General features: G+C 38.6%; 1 long non-coding RNA gene and 1 other non-coding gene across 2 annotated transcripts; both read right to left on the reverse strand.

The window, feature by feature from the left end:
- Window positions 1–1,986: 1,986 nt before the first annotated feature.
- On the reverse strand, window positions 1,987–2,093 carry LOC131024044 (small nucleolar RNA R71). Its single transcript, XR_009101639.1, has one exon. It is a non-coding gene; the product is annotated as a small nucleolar RNA R71 (small nucleolar RNA).
- A 17,984-nt stretch (window positions 2,094–20,077) lies between these two features.
- LOC131020483 (uncharacterized) lies at window positions 20,078–22,482 on the reverse strand. The gene is made up of 4 exons (XR_009100714.1): window positions 22,010–22,482; window positions 21,683–21,745; window positions 21,456–21,541; window positions 20,078–20,286 (listed from the first exon to the last, which is right to left on the reverse strand). It is a non-coding gene; the product is annotated as an uncharacterized LOC131020483 (long non-coding RNA).
- Window positions 22,483–23,426: the final 944 nt, after the last annotated feature.

Raw genomic sequence — 23,426 nt, forward strand, 5'->3', positions numbered from 1 at the left:
CCAGAGTCAGAGGAATCACCTATTCCTCTGCCGAGAAGTGCCAGCATCAGAGAAGTAAAGTCAGCGCTCAAAAGTCAGAGAAGTCGCCATTCCTCTGGGGATAGCACTCCGCTGGCGACCCATCTCTCTGGCGAGGCCAGAGAGATCACCCATTCCTCTGGCGAGAGCCGCGAATCAGGCAGCGAGAGTGGGAGTGTTTTCAGTGCGTGCATCCAGCTGGAAAGTTGCCTTGTTTTACACGATCGATTCTATTACCTTTAGAATTCTATTTCCTTTTGGAATTCTACTTTGCATGGCAACTCCTATGGTGATTTGAAGGAAATCTGAAGCTTATAAATAGGTCCTCTTTTGACCTAAGGCACATCATCAGACGGCACACACCCGACACCTCCGAACCCTAGACTTAATATTTTCCGTTTTTTAGCTTTAGAATATTTTAGCTTTCTAGTTTTCAAGGCTTGGATCAAGTTGAAGATTCAAGTCGCTACTTCAGTTTTTATTCGGTTTTTATATAATTCAGTTTTTACAATTATGTTCTTCTCATTTATGTTTAAGTTTTATTTCAGCATGTCCGGCTAATTTCCTTTAGCTGATTCTAGGGTTTGTAAATAGTTGATTGAATTTATGTGATTTATTTGTTAATACCTTTGTGCCTTCCAGTTTATGATTCATAATTCCTGGTGCTTAATTTCTTGTGAATTATCTGATCAATAGTTTGCATGTTTAGCTATTCGGTTTGAGACCTAGCGGAGATAACTGTTTAGCGGATTCAGGAATGTATGATATGATTTTAATCTTGAGACCTAGCGGAGATAGGTGGATCATAGGGAGCTATTCTTAGGAGCTATTGGGAGTTAGTATATTTTCTTGAGACCTAACGGAGATAGAGAATTTACTAATCTACGATCGTTGCTGCTCTAGCGAGAGTAATTGATTACTTAAGTGATCTCTCATCATAACTGGATTAAACTGGTACATAGGGTTAATAGATTTATTGCGTAGATTTAATTAATGAATTTACTACCCTAGGATCAGTTGTCTTTCATATTTGATTTTTCCTACGATCTTTTAATTATTGTTATTTGAGTTTTAGTTTAAAGTTAATTAAACCTTCCTTCTTTCGTTTGCCTGAATATTATTAGAGTTTAATTAGGATTACTTAGAGTGATTTGTCATAATAGTCCCTGTGGATACGATACTCGGTTACTTAATTTGTGCTACAATTACACCGTGTTAGTTGCGGTAATTTGTTGCTAATAATTTAGTGATCAACTTTTTGGCGCCGTTGCCGGGGACTATTTAGAATTTACTTTAATATTTCTGATTAGACTTAAGCATTATTTCAGGCGTTATAAGTTTTAATTTTATTTTATTTTTAGTTTTTAAAATTTCTGTTTTTGTTTGTTGTCTCAGGCGTGTATGATCACGAGATCCAAAGGAAATGAACATCTAGTGCCTTTGAACTTGGAAATCGAAAAGCAATACAAAAGAGACAACCGCGAAAAGAAAAAGCTAGCAATGGCAGAGAATAACATGGACCTTCAAACTCTTGTGGAAGTCGTGACAAACCTTCAGAGGCAACTAGATGAAGAAAGAGAGCGCAACCGGGCTCCTCCACCAGAGCCACCACTGAATCACATGTATCAGCCTCGAGTTGATCAATTTCAAGGAGGCAAATGGGGACCAACTGTGCAAGCCAACACATTCGAGCTGAAGCCGGGATTGATAAACATGGTGCAAGCTGAGCAGTTTAGTGGAGCGGCTTCTGAAAATCCGCATGCTCACATTACCCAGTTCCTAGATATCTGCGACACTATTAAGCAGAATGGAGTGCCACCTGATGCCATCAGAATGAAGATGTTTGGATTCTCTCTCAGGGACAGAGCGAAGGAGTGGTTCAAGAGTCTGGACAGAGGTGCTATTACTGGATGGGAGGATTTGTGTAGAGCTTTCCTAGCAAAATACTTTCCTGCCTCTAAAGCTCAGAAAATCATTGCGGAGATTTCTCACTTTTTCCAGCTAGGAGATGAGACCATTCATGATGCCTGGGAAAGATTTCGTGAGCTGCTCAGGAACTGTCCACAACATGGTTTCACGGAGGATCAGCAAATCATTCACTTTTATAATGGTTTGACTGGTCTGACAAAAAGTATGGTGGATGCCACTGCAGGTGGATGTCTTCTCCATAGAAACACAAAGGAGGCATATCGTGTGATAGAAGAGATGGCCTCCAACAGTTATCAATGGCCGAATGACAGAAATTCCACGAGAAGAATTGCAGCTGTGAATGAGGAGAGAAATGATTTTAAGGAGAAATATGAAGCTCTTCAAAAGCAGTACGAGATGGAGAGAAAGACACTACTAGCTAAAATTCCTCAGCAGCCAAGTTTACCTGATGTGTCGCAACTGGAAGACGCTAATTATGTCCAGCGGCAGTACCAATTTAATAGATCAAACTATCAAGGACATCAGGGCGGCAACCCACCGTACATCCAAATAATAGGAATCATCCAAATTTTTCCTATTCAAATCCCAACAATGCTTTGCAACCTCCACCTGGATTTTCCGTTTCTAGTGGGGGAGTCATCAATGAGCCAAAGAAAGATTCAATGGAGGAAATGATGAAGCAAGTATTGGTGAAGGTCACTGGGATGGAGACAAACTCGGCAAACTTGGGAACCAAAATATTCAACATGGAGCAAAATGTGTCAGCACTTTCTAAACAGGTGCAGATGCTAGAGAATCAAGTTGGACAAATGGCTAACCAAGCAGCTGCACAGCACAAGCCGGGCCACTTTCCCAGCAACACTGAAATTAATCCCAAAAATCAGTGTAATGCAATTCACTTGAGAAGCGGGACCCAGTATCAGAATCATCCGGAGCAGAGGGATAGGCCAGAGCAGAGGGATCAACCAGAGCAGAGGGCTCGGCCAGAGCAGAGGAGCCAGCCAGAGCAGAGGAGCCACCATTCCTCTGCAGAGCAGCGGGACGGCAAGAATGGAAAGGAGACAAATGTCGAGATTGTTGAGGAGGATGACTTGGAGACGATTGTGCGCGAGTCACCGTCAACTTCTAAGGCATCGTCGAAAATCTCTGATGCTAAGAAGCCTAATCTTACTCCTACGTTTCCCGGGCCAGAGTATAAACCTGTAGCACCCTTCCCGAATAGCCTGGCAAAACCGAAAATGGATCAGAAGTTAGCCAAGTTCATGGAAATGTTTTCAAAGCTTAACATCAACATTCCCTTACTTGATGCTTTAAGAGATATGCCAGGTTATGCCAAGTTCCTCAAGGATGCGGTCTCCAACAAAAGGAAGTTGGGGAAATATGAGATGATTAATCTCTCCGAGGAATGCAGTGCAGTGCTACAAAGGAAGCTACCATTGAAGCAAAAGGATCCTGGCAGCTTTACTATAGCTTGTGTGATTGGAGGGCAGAATTTCTCCCGCGTTCTTTGTGACTTAGGGGCAAGCATCAATTTGATGCCTCTCTCTATTTTTAACCGGTTGGAGATCGGAAATATCAAGCCTACCTCTATTGCACTGCAGATGGCCGATCGCTCCATCACATATCCCAAGGGAGTTGTGGAAGATGTTCTAGTGCAGGTGGAGCAGTTTATCTTTCCTGCAGATTTCGTAGTGTTGGACATGCCGGAGGACAAGAATACTCCACTGATTTTGGGACGTCCATTCCTAGCTACCGGCCGTGCTCTTATTGATGTGCAGGATGGAGATCTCACTTTCCGCGTCAATGATGAAAAAATGACATTATCCATCTATGATGCGATGAAAAAACCAGCCGAGCCACAAGTTGAGGATTGTAATTCAATTGATACTGTGGTGGATTTCCCTGCAGCCGTGAATGATCCTTTGGAGGAGTGCATCACACAGTCTTTATACCCTTATTCCGATCTTGATGGGGCGTGTGATGAGATCTTAGATTATATTGCAGAGCTGGAGGCCGTAGATAGACACCCCATTGATCCTGTGCCTTACATGGATATTCGCAAACCTGTTGATGGGGGGAGAAAGTTGGTGGACAAAGAATTCCCTGCGCCAGAGGAATCAGCCAGGCCAGAGGAATCATCGCCAGCGGAATCAGCATCGCCACCGAAATCAGGGTCAGAGGGATCCGCCAGAGCAGAGGGACCCGCCAGAGCAGAAGGGTCCGCGAGAACAGCGAAATCAGACAGAGCTACGGCCACACCCAAACTTGAGCTGAAACCGCTCCCTGAGCATTTGAAGTACAAATTTTTGGGTGACAATGAAACTTTTCCTGTCATTGTCTCTGCTTATTTAGCTCCGTTGGAGTTGGAAAAGTTAATGCGAGTTTTAAGGAAATACAAGTCAGCTATAGGATGGTCTATTTCTGACATCAGAGGAATTAGTCCTTCTATTTGCATGCATCGTATTCTATTGGAGCAAGAATACAAGCCAAAGGTGCAGCCCCAGCGACGACTAAATCCAGCAATGCAAGAAGTTGTGAGAAAGGAGGTGCTGAAGTGGTTGGATGCCGGCATTATCTATGCCATCTCTGATAGTGAGTGGGTGAGTCCCACTCAAGTTGTCTCCAAGAAGGGAGGCATGACAGTAGTTAAAGATGAAAAAGACGAGCTCATAGCTACGAGGCTGGTCACAGGATGGCGCGTGTGCATTGATTACCGAGCTTTGAATGCAGCCACACGTAAGGATCACTTTCCTTTGCCATTTATTGATCAGATGCTTGACCGATTGGCAGGATATGAGTATTACTGTTTCTTGGATGGATACTCGGGCTACAATCAAATTATGATAGCCCCAGAGGATCAGCATAAGACCGCGTTTACTTGTCCCTATGGCGTTTTTGCTTTTAGGAGGATATCTTTTGGTCTTTGCAATGCTCCTGCCACTTTCCAACGCTGCATGATGGCGATTTTCCATGGGTTGATTGAAAATATCATGGAGGTATTCATGGACGATTTCTCTGTCTTTGGATCTTCCTTTGATAAGTGTCTGGACAATCTTGCTCAAGTATTGCAGCGCTGTGAGGAGACGGCACTCGTGCTAAATTGGGAAAAGTGCCACTTCATGGTCCGTGAGGGTATTGTTTTGGGGCATAGAGTCTCCGCACAAGGATTGGAAGTGGATCGTGCTAAGATCGTGGCCATTGAAAAGTTGCCGCCACCTACTTCCGTGAAATCAGTGCGAAGTTTTCTTGGGCATGCAGGATTTTATAGGCGTTTCATCAAAGACTTCTCCAAACTGTCCAAGCCACTCTGTGCTTTACTAGAAAAGGATGTGAAGTTTGACTTCACCAATGAATGCCGCGCTTCTTTTGAAAAGTTGAAAGCTGCGCTGATCTCTACGCCAGTGTTGATCACGCCGGATTGGAGTGCTCCATTTGAGTTGATGTGCGATGCTAGCGATTGGGCCGTGGGAGCTGTGTTGGGGCAAAAGAGAGACAAGTTATTCAAGGTAATTTACTACACTAGTAAAACTTTGGATTCTGCTCAGAGGAATTACACAACCACGGAGAAGGAGCTGCTAGCTGTGGTGTATGCATTTGACAAGTTCCGTTCTTATTTGATTGGAACTCATTCAATTGTCTACACTGATCATGCCGCCATCCGCTACTTGTTCACAAAGAAGGACTCCAAGCCCCGTTTGATTCGATGGATCTTGTTGCTTCAAGAATTTGATATGGAGATCCGAGATCGGAAAGGTTGTGAGAACGTGGTAGCTGACCACTTATCTCGTTTGGAGAATCCAATCGAGGGGGATGATCCAAAGATGGCCATCAATGAATTTTTTCCCGATGAGCAGATTTGGACTGCATCGCCAGAGAACTCCATCATTCCTCTGGCTGCCTCGCCAGAGAACTCCATCATTCCTCTGGCTGCCTCGCCAGAGAACTCCATCATTCCTCTGACTGCATCGCCAGAGAAATCAGTTAAACCAATAGATCAGCAGATTTGGGCCGTGTTATTTAAGGATCCTTGGTATGCAAAGTATAGCAATTACTTGGTTATTGGAGCTCTTCCCGAGGGATTGTCGCACTATCAAAAGAAGAAGTTCCTCCATGATGTCAAGTTTTATTATTGGGAGGATCCTTACCTCTACCGAAGGTGCGCCGATGGCTTTATTCGGCGATGTGTTCGAGAGCATGAATGGCCAAAGATCATTGAGGAGTGTCATAGCTCCCCTAGTGGAGGTCACTTTGCTGCCAACCGCACTGCCATGAAGGTAAATCATAGTGGATTCTATTGGCCTTCAATTTTCGCAGATTGCCATGCTTTCGTGAAGTCTTGTGATCGCTGTCAACGCATGGGCAATATCACCAAGAAGGATGAGATGCCGCAAAATATCATTGTTGAAGTGGAGCTGTTTGATGTTTGGGGAATTGACTTTATGGGTCCTTTCCCTGCCTCTTGCGGTTTGTCCTACATATTGCTTGCTGTGGAGTATGTGTCTCGATGGGTGGAAGCGATCCCAACTACCACCAATGACTCCAAGGTAGTCATTAAATTCTTGCAAAAGAATATTTTAACTCGATTCGGAGCACCGAGAGCGTTGCTTAGTGATGGGGGGTCGCATTTCAACAATAAGTTACTAGCAAGCGTGTTGGCAAAGTATGGAGTAAAGCACAAGGTGACGACTCCATATCATCCTCAAGCTAATGGGCAGGCAGAGTTAGCAAATCGAGAGATCAAGCAGATTTTGGAGAAGAGTGTCGCCAATAAGAAGGATTGGGCGAAGCACCTAGATGATGCTCTTTGGGCTTATCGCACTGCCTACAAAACTCCGATTGGTATGTCTCCTTATCAACTCGTCTTCGGCAAGTCATGTCATTTACCTGTGGAGATTGAGCACAAGGCATATTGGGCGACGAGGAGAATCAATCTAGAGTTCAAGGAGGCTGGTCATACAAGGCGAGATTTATTGACGGAGCTGGATGAATGGAGGAATGAGGCCTATGAGAGTTCTCGCATCTACAAAGAGAGAGCCAAGAAATTCCATGATTTGAGCATCCGCACCAAGGAAATCAAGCCAGGAGATGAGGTACTTTTATACAATTCGAAATTACGTTTGTTTCCTGGTAAGCTGCAATCAAGATGGACAGGGCCATATGTGGTGCATAAGAGCAATTGGAATGGGACATATGAGTTGTTTGCCGCTGATGGTACTACCTTCACTGTCAATGGTCATCGCCTCAAACCATACTTCAAGTCAAACGTGGATCGTGGTCTTGAAGTTGTCAAATTCAATGATCCATAAGTTTGAGGTATCGTCGAGCTCTAGACGTTAAATTAAGCACTTGTTGGGAGGTAACCCAATTGTTAGTCTTTGTTTTGTTTTCTTTTCTTTCAGTTTCGTTTTGTTTCTCTCTGTTTTGTTGTTGTGTTTGGGGTTTTTGTGTTTCTCTGCCAGATTTCCGGAAATCTCCATGTTCCAGCAAAGTTACTCTTTTCGCTGCTCTGGCCAGCGAAATCACTCTCCTCGCTGCCCTGTCCAGTGCAGCGCGGACATCTTTCCTCTGCTCTACCCAGCAAACCTCTCCTTTCGCCGTCTCCCACGATGCTTCAGTTTATTAATGCCGATAATCAGGGAAGTCTTCTATACTCTTATTTCTTTTATGCCCTGAGGACATGACATACTTTAAGTGTGGGGGAGTGGTGTTTTGTGTTTATATTTTTCAAAATTGGGCGAAATTGATTTTTCTATGCTTAGTTTTTAGTCTCGAATCTGGCTAATTTTTATGAATTTGTGGAAGAGAAGATGGTTTTCGATGTGAATTTCGGGTTTGTGAATGAATGGAGGATATTCTTGTTTTACCTTTGATATATGTTTCTTGTTTGTGCAAAGAATTATGAGTTTCGTTGCAACACTTTTGTAAGTTAGTAAAACGTGATTTGTCCGGTAGATGCTAGAAGGAGTGTTGTCATTGTGATTGCCTACGATCGTATCTTATCTGAGAAATGTGAAAAATGTTGGACGAATTGCCAACTTCAAAATTGCCAGCTCTGAAACATCTGGCTTGTTCTAATAATGTGATAGCTCTGAGTCTCTGCTCCTCTAGTCTAACTATGAGCATGGGAAACCACGTGAAAAGACTTTGGATTACATCCAAATGGTTTTCTTTCATGAATTATGGCTCAACTGTCGAAAAAAAAAATTCTCAAGCACACAAAGTGTGAAAAATGGTGATATTGATTATAAAGGCGATCACATTAGGGAATTCACTTCTAGCGGAGAATTGGGTCTGATCGAATTACTTGCATTACTCTTTTGTTGCTTCTTAAACTTTGAGTTACTTGCATGACCGAGAGATGTATGTTGATTGTAAAGTTTTGAATTGACTTTGTGAATGATGGGATGGAAATAAACGTTGTTGAAATCAATCTCTTCCTAGGATTCATATAGATTTTGCTTGAGGACAAGCAAAAGGCTAAGTGTGGGGGAGTTGATTTATGCTTAATTTACACTATTTTTAGGGGTTTGTTTGTGCGTGTTTTAGGATAATCTTCTGGAATTTGGTGTGTTTTATGGTGTATTCTATGCTTTGCAGGAGATTTAGGCTTACCAGATGAAAGAATACAATTTTGGATGATTTTTGCGATTTTTAGGTGTTTTGGTCTGCAGAGCAGCGAAATCATCATTCCTCTGGAAGACCAGAGAAGTCAAAGCCCAGATCAGCGAAGTCAAAAGCCAGTCCAGAGAAATCCGCGGAATGCAGAGAAGTCTCGCCAGAGAAATCAACTCGGTAGAGAAGTCAAAAGCCAGAGGAGTCGCGAGGCCAGAGATATCAATGCCAGAGGCGATACCATTTCTCTGGCGAAGTCAGAGAAATCAAGGCAGAGAAGTCAAGAAGTCAGAGCAAAAAAACCAATCGCCAGAGTCAGAGGAATCACCTATTCCTCTGCCGAGAAGTGCCAGCATCAGAGAAGTAAAGTCAGCGCTCAAAAGTCAGAGAAGTCGCCATTCCTCTGGGGATAGCACTCCGCTGGCGACCCATCTCTCTGGCGAGGCCAGAGAGATCACCCATTCCTCTGGCGAGAGCCGCGAATCAGGCAGCGAGAGTGGGAGTGTTTTCAGTGCGTGCATCCAGCTGGAAAGTTGCCTTGTTTTACACGATCGATTCTATTACCTTTAGAATTCTATTTCCTTTTGGAATTCTACTTTGCATGGCAACTCCTATGGTGATTTGAAGGAAATCTGAAGCTTATAAATAGGTCCTCTTTTGACCTAAGGCACATCATCAGACGGCACACACCCGACACCTCCGAACCCTAGACTTAATATTTTCCGTTTTTTAGCTTTAGAATATTTTAGCTTTCTAGTTTTCAAGGCTTGGATCAAGTTGAAGATTCAAGTCGCTACTTCAGTTTTTATTCGGTTTTTATATAATTCAGTTTTTACAATTATGTTCTTCTCATTTATGTTTAAGTTTTATTTCAGCATGTCCGGCTAATTTCCTTTAGCTGATTCTAGGGTTTGTAAATAGTTGATTGAATTTATGTGATTTATTTGTTAATACCTTTGTGCCTTCCAGTTTATGATTCATAATTCCTGGTGCTTAATTTCTTGTGAATTATCTGATCAATAGTTTGCATGTTTAGCTATTCGGTTTGAGACCTAGCGGAGATAACTGTTTAGCGGATTCAGGAATGTATGATATGATTTTAATCTTGAGACCTAGCGGAGATAGGTGGATCATAGGGAGCTATTCTTAGGAGCTATTGGGAGTTAGTATATTTTCTTGAGACCTAACGGAGATAGAGAATTTACTAATCTACGATCGTTGCTGCTCTAGCGAGAGTAATTGATTACTTAAGTGATCTCTCATCATAACTGGATTAAACTGGTACATAGGGTTAATAGATTTATTGCGTAGATTTAATTAATGAATTTACTACCCTAGGATCAGTTGTCTTTCATATTTGATTTTTCCTACGATTTTTTAATTATTGTTATTTGAGTTTTAGTTTAAAGTTAATTAAACCTTCCTTCTTTCGTTTGCCTGAATATTATTAGAGTTTAATTAGGATTACTTAGAGTGATTTGTCATAATAGTCCCTGTGGATACGATACTCGGTTACTTAATTTGTGCTACAATTACACCGTGTTAGTTGCGGTAATTTGTTGCTAATAATTTAGTGATCAAGTGCCCATTTCACATCTGCAGTATGCGGACGATACTATCTTCTTGTTGGAGGCAGATGACAGAAATATGGAGAGCGTGAAGAAACTCCTGATTCTCTTCCAGTTTGTCTCGGGTTTAGCGGTAAATTTTGACAAAAGTTGTCTTCTGACAGTGGGAGTGGATGACGCAGTTGAGAGGAGATGGGCATCGCTCCTCATGTGCAAGATCGGATCCTTTCCGTGCAACTACTTGGGTACTAAAGTGGGGGGGCGCAGCAATGGTGTTGGAGATTGGAAGTTTTTGGTTGAAAAAGTTTCAAACAAAGTGGCAAGCTGGAAGAAGAGACATCTTTCGCTGGCAGGACGAATTACTCTAGTCAAGTCGGTGTTGCAATCCATCCCGGTTTATCAATTATCCCTCGCTTTCATACCTAAAGCGGTGATTAAGGAACTTAATTCACTGTTCTCAAAATTTTTGTGGGGAGGAGGTACACAGACGTGCGGTATCACCTGGTTTAAGTGGAATGCCTTGTGCCTCAACAAGGATTCAGGAGGTCTGGGGTTTCGGAATATTGATTGGTTTAATCAGGTGCTGTTAAGTAAGTGGCTCTGGAGGTTTTTGGGGGAGGGGAAAGCTCTGTGGGTAAGGGTGATCAAATCGCTTTATGGAGAGCTAGTGTGGGGGGAAGGGGGAGAATGTTCGGTGGCGGGAAGAGGTGGACAGAAAGGGTGGTGGAAAAAAATTGTAGATAAGGGAGGAGGAATGAGAGATCGGTGGTTCATCAATAATTTGAGGCGAAGAATTGGGGATGGGCTTGAGATCAGCTTCTGGGAGGATGTGTGGGTGGTAGACAAACCCCTTAAGTTTGTGTTTCCGAGATTGTATAATTTGAGCCTAAACAAGAAAAGGCTGGTTGGTGAAAGCGGGTTTTGGGAGGGAGGGTCGTGGGTATGGAGGTTGGAGTGGAGGAGGGAGTTAAGGGAGAGGGAGAAAGGGCTTGAGGAGGATCTCCGGTTGGTGATTGCTGATTTTGTTCCTTGTGTAGGTTTAACAGACGGATGGAACTGGAAGGCGACAACAGATGGATGCTTCACAATCAAGTCGGCATATGAAATTGTGGCAAAAACAAGAATGGAGCAACAAGTTTTACCTTTGGAGATGGCAAAGGTTTGGAAGGCCCCAACACCAAATAAAGTCAAGGTGACGGCATGGAGATGTCTTAGAAACAGATTGGCAACATGTGATAATTTGAGTAGAAGAAATGTCCACATCAGCGTGGAGGAGAGATGGTGCAATGCATGTGTTTCTAGTGAGGAAACGACGGAACACCTGTTCCTCCATTGTCCGAAAGCAGCGGCGGTGTGGGACAAGATCTTTCAATGGCTCGACATCAAAACGGCAAATCCGAGAGGTATCTTTCAACACTTCATTTCTTTCATTGCGGCTGGAAAAAAGAAGAGAGAAAGAAGACTGCTTAAAGCTTTGTGGGTTGGAACAGTGTGGTTGCTATGGGAAAGCAGGAATGGTAGTCGTTTTCAGGACAAGGCTTGGGATATTGATAGACTTGTTTTACAGATTAAGGGGAGACTTTGGAGTTGGAACGAGGCCTACAAAATAGTGGAGTTAGGAATTCCTTTTACTTCTTGGTGTTCCAAAGACTTCAAACTTGTTTTATTGTTTTGATTGGCATTCCTGATGCCTTGATCCCTTTTCTTTCAATAAAAGTTTTACTTTACTGATCAAAAAAAAATATTTTATAATCTAAAGTAACTGAATAGCAAAAGAATAATGAGTAATATATTGATCATAGCTGTCTTTTCGAATAGACGCAGGGGATTGCGGCCAAATTGAACTAGACCTAGAACTATCAATCAACGCGGATTTGGAGTTTTACCTCAAATTTGTAATGTATTTATTTTAGGCAAATAGCACCAAAGTCCTTGAAGTTTTCCCGATTTTACATTTTTCCCGTGACCTTTAAATTTCTTATTAAAATTCTTGAACTTAATTTCGATTTTCATTTTTCTCATAAAATTGATCGGCAATTTAATTAATGCTGACACGGCTGTCGGAAATCCACGTAGTATTAAAATTCCGGCGAAGCAAACGACATAGTTTAAGTTATAACGTGAAACGACGTAGTATTATGTCTATTTAGGGAATTAAATGAAATCCAATCGAAAAATTGAGGGCAAAATTGAATTCATTCTCAAATTAGGGTTCTTGAGAAAAAAAGCACCCAATGCATGTCTTCGTCTTCATCATCCCGCCGAAACTTGAGCCACGAGGGTCGAGTAATATGTGGCTATGGACTCTCAGCTTCAATGCATGTATCACACACCGATAAGAATTCGGAGCTGCGATTTTATACATGCCCTCGTGCTTTGGTAAGTTTTTGATTTTGAATTATTGTTTTAGTGTTCTGGAAATGTTGGAATGATTGTCTTGGAATGTTTATGTAGTCGAATGATTGTGGATTGTGGACTTGGATTGATCCTGAGCTGTCTCCATACTATAAGCAAGCCTTCAATACTTTGAAGCTTCAAAAATTCAACGAATTACCAGAAACTGAACAGTATGGTGGAGATGATGAACATGAGTTGAAGGCTATGATGAAAGAACTTCAAGTAGAACTCAATCTAATGGCTTTGAAGATGAATCACGTGTATAGATTGTTGTTGTGTTTATAGTTTTCTTTGTTGTTTTCATTGCACTCAAATGAAGGTGGATTGTGTCACCATTGTGGATCCTTATTAGCATTGGAATGAAATGTAACTCTGTTTTGGGCAATTGTGGATCCTTATTAGCATTGGAATGAAATGTAACTTTGCATTTTTGTTGAAATCTTCTCATTATGTTTTTTTAATTATGAACCTAAACTATGATACACTACTAGAAAAACGCTCATAGATAACGGATTTTATCCGTTATCTATGAGCAAAAAAACCGTTGTGTATAGTGGTGTTATCTATTCTATACGTCATACACAACGGTTTCAAAACCGTTATGTATAGTAGCATAGATAACGGTACGATGTGTCATACATAACAGTACGCATCCGTTATCTATAAAGGTTATACATAACGGTTTTTCACCGTTATGTATTAAGATTTTTCCGTTATGTATTAATTTTTTTTTATTTTTTTTTATCATAGTTAACAGTTTTTTGCACTTTTTATAACGGTTTTAACCGTTATCTTTGATAGAATACATAACGGTTGTTCACCGTTATGTATTAAGATTTTTCCGTTATGTATTAATTTTTTTTTAATTTTTTTTATCATAGTTAACAGTTTTTTGCACTTTTTATAACGGTTTTAACCGTTATCTTTGATAGAATACATAACAGTTTTTCACCGTTATGTATTAAGATTTTTCCGTTATGTATTAATTTTTTTATTTTTTTTTATCATAGTTAACAGTTTTTTGCACTTTTTATAACGGTTTTAACCGTTATCTTTGATAGAATACATAACGGTTTTTTGCACTTTTTATAACTGTAATATATTTTTTAAAATTTTCCTGTTATGTGTCTCGAAAATTAAATTAATAATTCTAAAACAACAAAATGACATTGCCATCGATAACATATATTATATAGCATCCAAAATATTCATACATTATCATCCAAATATAATAAATATCACATAAATTTCTGTCTGCATTGCGAAGATGCTAATTGCAATTGCGAAAATGGGAATGATAACAGATTTATATCCCAAGGCAAGGCCAAATATAACATTCTCGGCAGCACCCGTTCTGCAGGAATCAGCAACATCTTGTACAGGGCTGTATAGGGAAATCCCAAAATCAAAGGAGCAAACATTAACCAAAAGGAAAGAACAAAGCAAGCTTCACAAGTATAAGGGAACTCCATATAAGGGAACTCCATCAGAGTAAAAAAAATTGCACCTGTAAGCTTTGCTGGTGTAATATTCAGTGACAAATCCAATGATAAGTCCAGCCCATAGCCCAACGCATACACAGAGGAAGAGTTGCCTGCAATACATAATTAAATTGATAAGTAACGCTGATTACTATTGTGCTCTGCTTAGTTTTATGCCAGATATGGATCCAAAAAGCAAATAAAACAGAGTAAGAAGAACCACATGTCAAAGAGTTATCAAAGTCAAACAAGGATATTCCCAAAGCAGTTAAACTCATCACCAATTGAAGATGTCATCCATCACAATATGATCAATTAAGTTAATGATAAAGGCAATAACAGCTAAGAGTAGTATCAAGAAGATGACCTGTGTTCCACGTAAGTACATATGCATGCAACATTTGTAGTTGAAAACATGTAAATATTAATAAATAAATAAAATAGAATGGGTCAAGTATATACCGAATGCATGAGGTACACATCCATGACGTTTGAATCTTCTTCCAATCCTTTGAGGTAAAAAGGCTTCTTGTTACAGTGCATAATATCATAATAGCTGCTGCCTATTAAAGTAAACCGTTGAATCACAAATGGCATTAGGAACACATTCACATTTAGCATATAAAGTGTTAATACAAAGAAGTAAGAAAACATGTAATTTTAAATGGAATATGTATGGAAGACAAAGGAAATTGTCCAGCCAACCACAATGACATCTGCCTCCCACAAACACACTCACCAATAAAGCAAGAGTGAAAATTAAAAGACATGAGATAATGAAAAAGAATACATTTTCAGAACATCCAAATGAAACCAAGCTTTAAGGTATTCTATGACAATCTGATATGAAAAATTTGCACAATTCAAGAAACACATTTTCCCCTAAATAGGATGCACTGAGTCAGAGAAACAACTGATGTGTAAATTTTGCAAAAGTTTTCAGTTCACATATGTCAACGAACATACTACCAAATCACTCAGAGCCACGCCTCAAATACTGCAAAAACTCAGTTGCATTATGTATTTGACATCGATATTGGATTAGCTCTAAACTTTGAAGCGTGGACAGAATATCCTCGGCTTTGATGGCTGTCATGTCACTGAGCTCCTGGAGAAGGCAATCATACAAAGAAAAGTAACTATGAAATGAGAAGCATTGAGAATCAACGGGGAGAGAGTCAAAATAAAACAAGGGGTACAAGGGAAGAGAAAGTTATGACTTATTGGAGCTAAGACAACAAGTTTCAATTCGAGCAGCTATATTATCAGAAAACGAAAAGAGGTCTTCTATCTTAAGTTATGATGATACAACCCAATTCATTTGAAAGCTTCAAGAATTAGGCACTCCGTTGCCCGCTGCAACGTGGAATATCATACTTCAATATTTTATTGTCAGAATTTTTTGAAAATATCTTGCCACTACTAATTGTTCCATCCACCTTTGTTTACAATATCTCAGAGCCAATATAAGTTATAGTGGAGATTACTAGATTATGAATGCATAGAGCAAATACAAATATTATGAGTATCATCATGTATGAGCTCTACCAGCGACCATAGTTTTAAATTTGATAGAACTAGTTTAAATGCGAACCTTGATAGAGATGTTGCCCTTGTGTTTTTTCAGTATATCTAGAAGTACACGTGTCCAGTATCCTCGGTAGCTTAAGAGTCCTAGGTCTGATAGTGGCCGTTCGGGTGTCCCCACTTTACCTTCCTTCTTTGAAAGCTCATATGCTGTACAGATGGTCAGAGTTATCACATGCAATTTTTATAGAAAAATAAATCCAAATGGCAATAAATATTTCCCATTCCTACAGTTCATCATGCTAGTATAAAAGATCATGCCAAACGGTAGTATACACAATGATTATAATACGTGTCCAACGCCAATGTATTTACTGCAATCAGAATAATGGCATGCAACGAACTGGACTGATGATGATAAACGAGAAGCTTACAGAAGGCAATCAGGAATTTTCCATAGCCCCTTCTCTGATAAGGAGGAAGAGTGAGAATGCAAGCTAAATTGTAAGACTCCTCCGAGTGCTTTTCCTGCATATCATGTGAATCCAAGAGAAGTTAGGGGAATAATGAGAACTTTTCTTGGGCTACTATTAAGAGTATGGCATCCTCGAGTTTAGAAATGTCAAGCTGGCACATCCCTAACAACCGATCATGCATCATGTGTTAAAAAGTTTCATTGCACCTATGTCAAAAGTAGGAAGAGACAACAGCTCTTCTTCTCAATGATAAATTTAAACAACAGCACAGGAAGAAAAGTGATGGGAAATGTCAAATGAGTATCAAGCTTGTATCCAAAAATATTAATTAGTTCAAAAGGCTTATATGTAAAAGTGGACTTGCAATATGTTAATAGTTAACTAGAAAAATGCCAGTAGTAATATATAGCTAAAGATCAGGCAAACCCTGAACACTAAAAAGTAAAAAGATTACCTTTGAGAAGTAGCCCACCATATGGCATCCTCTATCATCACATTCACACAGCACATAGAACAGAAACAGATCGACATCGTAGTATAGGGTCTTGTGATCAAGAAACAATTTAGCCAGATAGCAAAGATTTTGCCCGTACACCTTGTTCTTTTTTCCATCAACCTGTTTCCATGCATTTCAAAGTTAGACAACACCTTTTCCTAATAAGATCCCAGAGAAATGTCAGGCTAACGGTTACAGCCCAGCCAACAAACCAGACAAAGTCATGAAGATTTGAGTAAATGCAAGGACAATAATACATATGAAGAACTAAAAGATGCTGGATTTTTCTTATTGGCCTCATTCCAAAAATACAAAGGTTAGGGAAATCCAAATCAAATACGACCAAAAAAGTGTACAAAATGACTCACCCCCTTGTGGTTAGCAAGTTCCAAAAAGAAATATGTGGGTAAACTTCAAGTACATAAAAATATTTAGCAGCCATCATCAGGCATAAAGTTGTTTCAGAATGCAGAATATTTAGCAGCCATCATCATGCATAAAGTCATTTCACTATTTAAATGCAGAATTATTTTCATTTCATGTCTACTGATGGAAAAACAAAAGCAAAAGTTCAATAGCCATTTAGAGCTAGCTCAGCCACATCTCACCACAGAAAACCCCAATATTTCACAAAATCAGACCAATATTTCACAAAATCAGCCAGAGAAAGAAAGACTGCCCTAAATGGTTCACGAGCTTCTTAACCTGATTGCTCTGCACAGAAATGATGCGCTTGTTGCCGCCGTGCTGGCCATCCTCAGCCTCGAAGATGATGCTCGGAACGAGGCCGGCCTTCCTCTCCTTAGCAGAGATGCTCTTACCGGAGGCGTTGCTGGGGTAAAGCAAGGCAAACCAGCAACTGGAACAGGGGCGAAGAACAACGCTAGGGAAACTGGAAAAATTCTCACAGCAGCGTCGATGTTCGTTGCTTGCTGACCGGCGGAGATCAGGTTGGCGGCGGCGACGGGGACACCTAGGGTTTTAAGATTGGAGGCCAAAAGGAATGTGGTTTGTGGCTGCCTCCACGGTTGAGACAAAGGGGAATAGAGATCGACGCCGGGGTGAGTCGGCGCCGGAGCCTTTAGGGCACTGAATCGGGGTAGAAGATGGGTTTGGGAACTGAATCGCGGATTCGGGGGAGAAGATGGAAGTGGGAAATGGAGAATTCTTCTAGTGATAATTAGGGTTTTAATTTATAATATTATTAAATTTAAAAATAAATACTATAAAAAATAATACATAACAGTATTGAAGTGCTCATATATAACGATTAGAAAAACCGTTATAAAAAGACGCACATAGATAACGGTCGGCTTAACGGTTTGTAATACCGTTATGTATGTAACTAATAGATAACGCAAAAACATAACGAATTAATTGAAACCGTTATCTATGCATATAGACAACACTACATAGATAACGGATTTTTGCAAAACCGTTATCTATTCCTAAAAGTGCGCTCATAGATAACGGTTTTTGAAAAAAACCGTTATCTATGCACTGTTATGTATGTAAACTTTTGTAGTAGTGATATCAAGAAATCATAAAATGATTGCAATGATGCCAAATGAACTCCATTCATCTGAATTTGTCTAAACAAATTATCAACAAAGTATTTAAAAAGGGTTCCAACCCTTGCAAAAAGTAACAAACATGAGTATGTCTTTACAAAAACATACCATTGCCAAAACCAAAACAATGTAGCCTTGCAAACATTACAGCCATGTACAAAACACAACATATTACAGCCTTCTAGCTTCCTATATTACTTGGTCCAATTGTGCTCCCTTGAGTTTGAGGAACTTGTGTAGTAGATGAATTTTCTTTGCTTGTTGAAGCTCCAGCCCTCTTGACACGAGTCACTCCACTTTGTTGTGGTGACTGGTTCATTGATGAATAAACAAAGATTCAGTGAGCATTGAGTATCATTACAGAGTAAGATTACAAAATTTAAAGTTTCTTACCCTGTAATAGATATTTCCAGAGCCTGCAACATAGCAACATACACATTTTTTGCCACATTTCTCTCCCTTGCCACTGTCCCAGCTTTAGTGTTGCTCCCCCTTCCATGGCCTCTTCCCCTTCCCCTTCCCTTCCATCTTCCTCTTGTTTGAGTACTTCCCTCTGCTTTTGTATTAGAAATCCCCTATCTTGTTTGGATACTTCTCTCTCCTCTTGCATTAGAACTCTTATCTCTTGTTTGGGTTCCTGTTTTAGTGTTTGAGGCACCTGCTTCATTGGCCACATTTCTAGTTCTTGGCCTTTTAGGCTTGCCCTACATGCATAACATTATGTTAAATAAACTCATCTGAGTTTTACATAGCAAAAACAATCATCATCCATACCTTTTCTTTGGGTGGTTTGACCACTGTCATGTTTTTGCATCCTCTAGAGTTGTGTCCCGCTTGGCCACAATTTTTGCAAATAACTTTTTGACCATGTCTTCTAAGCTTGTTAGGATTGATGGGATCCACCTCATGCGCTGCCTTCTTTCTCTTTAACTTAGGCCTTCTTGGCATCTTCCTTATGGAAGGGGGTTTGACAACATAACCCTCAACAGCAGGCCACAACTTTTCCCCATTAAGTGGCTCTAAGACAAATGAGTAGGCTTGCTTGTATCTTTCAATTGTATAGCAATCACTAACAAATGCAGCAGGATCTTGTTCCATGAATTCAATGGCAGCTATGCCATGTATGCAAGGAATGCCAATCATTTTCCACACTCTACATGTGCATGTCTTGTTTTCCACATGAACCACAAACTTATCTTCTTCTATATGAATTTCGAACTTGCCTCCTAATGCAGGGTAAGGCATGGAGTGCTTAGACTGTGAAGAGAGTTTTTCTAACTTCTTCCTAATCAATGGACACAGTGTATCATCAACCTTCTCAATGTCAGTCATTTTCTTAACTTGCCTAACTATCAAACTAATCCTCTCCTCTAACATGTGCATAACATGTTTTCCTATAGCATTCAAAATATATCAATTGAAAGTCTCGGATATATTATTATCCACCATGTCAGAGCACACATTAGTGGATAGGAATACCTTGCAAAACTTCTTGACATCTCTATTAATGAAGTCTCACTACAAGAAATCAAGGGTTTTAGCCACACATTGATGTGTGGCTAAAAATGTACTTATGTGTGAATATTGCTTTTTACCCACACATAATTCAAATGTCAACGAGTGTGGGTAAAACTTTGTAAAGAAAGGATTTTACCCACACATTCATATATGTGTAGGTAAAACACTAAACATTTACCTACACATATATATGTCACCAAATATATATTTTATGTGTGGTTAATAATGTTTTGGTAAAATATAATGATGAGGTGGAAATGACGTGGAAGCTGACATGTATGTATACGTGGCTATTTATATGTGTGGGTAAATGTATAATTTATGTGTAGGTAAAACTTCTTTAAAATTATAAATATTTTAATTTTGATTTGATATATAATATTATTATCATATTACATTTTACATTAGTAAAATATAATATGATCCTAACTTGTTTAAAAAATCCTAAATTAAGTGTAGTGCAACGCATTAAAAAATAACAAGATTTAAAAAAATATATTTCATTATTAATATTTAATAATGTTAAAGTACACAATATTTACATGACAACTACAAAAAGCTTTACATGTCTAAAGAATTATACAATTCATCAAACACTTTTGATTTTCTTTCAAACTCCTCCTTCACCACAAGCAAACCAACGTACATTGCAATTATTGGTTAACTTCATATTGACAATTCCATCCTTTATTCCTGTTAAAATCATAGAAACACAACATTATTAGAATACACATGGTAAGATACAAACAAATAATTCACACTTTTTAAAATTATAGCAACCCAACATCTGTTCAATATATAATTGAGAAAATAATAATATGTCATCAAAGAGGAACCACTCTAGAAATTAAAACATTAATATCATTATGCAGACTCAATATTTATAGTTGAAAAGCAAATAAAAGTCAAAGTGGGGAAAAGGAATGTTAGCAGAGGATTTCACTATGCATTAAATCACGAGAGAAATCTTGATCTAGAAACTCAGTCATTCATTTCAGTTAAATTTCATTGCTTGTATTTCTCTTTCTGTTTTTCTTATTCTGAATCAATCCTATTGGCAATGAAATGATTATAAACTTCATCTCTATGCAATAAAAGCACAATACATAAACTCTACTAGAGTAAGAAATGTAAAATCTAACTAATATTCTAGTTCTTTATTTAGCAAACTTATTGTTAGATTGTATAAAATTGGTCAAACTATTTGTTGATCCATCCATCATCCAACCTTAAGTAGAAATAGACCACGCATAAGTCAAAATTTAATGTAATACGTTAAGAGCATCAGGAATTAGAAAGTGCTAACCCATTTATGATTTATAGACATCTACGGCCTAATAGAAAGTAAAAGAAACAAAATTAATAAATATGCATATCCATGAAGCAAACAATTAAAGAGTCTGACTTGCAGCAGACATAAATACTCATACTTGCATATAAATCATATCAGAGTGCAAGTATCCTATTTCAAACTTCCAGGAATCATCATCAACGCATTAATATTGAAAAGCTTATTTAAGAAACTGAAAAGTTACTTACCAGTGCTTGAAATGTATACTTTTCCATACTGTGTATGCATATATGATGTAGGGATATCTTTAGGTTACTAATAGTTATCAAAGATCAAAGTCTGAAGTAAAAATGTCATGTTTTAAAATGTCAGAAGAAATTAGAAGCACCCTCTTATTCAGTGTAGCTAAATTTAGAAAAACCAAAGCATACTTAGCAGCTGGTATTTTAAATACATATACATTTAAAGATACACAAACATACTCAAAGTCTTAGAAAGAAAAATTCACAGTATCAAGTCATAATCTCCAACAAAGTGTACAATATTTCACAAATTTTACTTGATCCTATACCTTTGTGTCAAATTGAGCAGCCTTGAGAAATCTGAGCATCAAAATATAAGGAGTTGGCTAGTCAATTTCTTCAAGATTGTCTTTTCCTGAAATTCAGAATTTATACACAAATTTTCCACATTAAACAGCTTACCAAGTCACAAGACTTCTATAAAATTAGATGTTATAACTACTATCAACTACAACTGCAGGACACCATATCATGTATCTAACATAAATTGATATACCTCTAACAAAAATGAAGCAGTGTCTCTCTTCTGATCGCTATGTGATATAATTTCTCTCAATATCTGAAATATGAGGATAGAAAGATACTTTTAGTTAAAAAAAAAAGCGGCACATTCAAGTGCTTAAACCATAAGAAGCATCATAAACACAATACCATGATTACTGATAATGTCAAGTATGTGGAATGTAGCAAATATAAATTCAATCCAAATGTAAATTACAGCGAAATCCATTCCAACACCCGATTCCCTTTAGCTACACTGACCCCCACCTCTCAAAATTCTAAATGACATAAAAGGAAAAAAGTTCTCCTTAAAACAATTTACCTTCTCTACCAACAACTGCTTCACCGTTGGCGCCACTTCTCTAATTGCCTGAAAATAACCAGAATACGCCTCCAAACATTTTCCCAAAGCCTAAGTTGCCTGAAAATATTTCTCCACAATATTTTATTCTAAATCTTCATCTTCGCCGCTCCATCCAATCTGCTAGAAAGTTTTCCCCGGGGGATTGTTTGTCTGGTTTTAGTGGAACAGGGTATTCGCGTATTGGGAATTTGCTTATTTGGGTTGGTCTGCGGGATTAGCTTCGGGTTTGATTGGTGGGTTTGGGGTGAATTTGATGAAACAATATGCAGCTTGAAGTGGTGGTGCTAGGGTTTGTTTCTATGTTGCTAGATAGTACTTCATGATGGTTGCTCTCATCTTCTACATCGAAACCGCCCGTCCTTCATTTTTTTGAAGGAGTTTTTGGCGCAATACAGGGCGGGTAAACGAAATATTTCACGTTAAGGATGTGGGAAAATGGTTTTCGAAAAAAAAGGATGTGGGAAAGTGAAATATTTTGAATATTAATAAATAATAACTAGAGATTATATAATATATTAATCCACGTAAGAAAATTTGAGATTAAGATTATTTTAAAATAAAAAATAAAAATGATTAAATATTTTTATCCACACATAAATAAATGTCACCAATTATTTAAAAATATTTAATGAATTTACCCACACATAACACATATCTAGTTATGTGTCACATATTATGTGTGGCTAATATTTTTTGTTAATTTTCCACGTAAGCATATAAGATATTAAGAGTTCAACAAAAAAATAATTTAAAAAATAAATGTGAGTAAAAAAATTTAGCCACACATAATTAAATGTCATTAATTATTTAAAATTGTCTAATGAAAATACCTACACATATTCAATTATGTGTAGGTATTTTGCCACACATAATTATGTGTGACAAATTATGTGTGGCTAAAATTTCCACGTCAGCATTAAATATATTAAGAGTTAAACGAAAAATGAAAAATAAAAAAATAAATGTGACTAAATATTTTTACCTACACATAATTAAATGTCATTAATTATTTTAAATTGTCTAATGAATTTACCTACACATATTTAATTATGTGTGGGTATATTGCCACACATAATTATGTGTGGCTAAAACCCTTATATTCTTGTAGTGTCTTGAAATGTAGCCACATCTTCTTGCTTCATATCTTCAAGTGCTTGTTTGTAACCCTCCAAGTATATTGCTCTCACTGCCCTCCAGAAGATGTTCTTGAGTATGGCTCCTTTGTGCTCTTTTTTCCAGTTCATGTACACATGCAGATACGGGTGAGCATTCGGTTATATGGTTCGGTTTTTGCTAAAACCAAATCAAACCATATTTTAGTTCGGTTTTTAAAAAAAAAACCGAACCGAACAAACCGAACCGAATTAACCGAATT

This window comes from Salvia miltiorrhiza, chromosome 4 (assembly GCF_028751815.1).
Source record: "Salvia miltiorrhiza cultivar Shanhuang (shh) chromosome 4, IMPLAD_Smil_shh, whole genome shotgun sequence".
Taxonomy (NCBI): Eukaryota; Viridiplantae; Streptophyta; class Magnoliopsida; order Lamiales; family Lamiaceae; genus Salvia; species Salvia miltiorrhiza.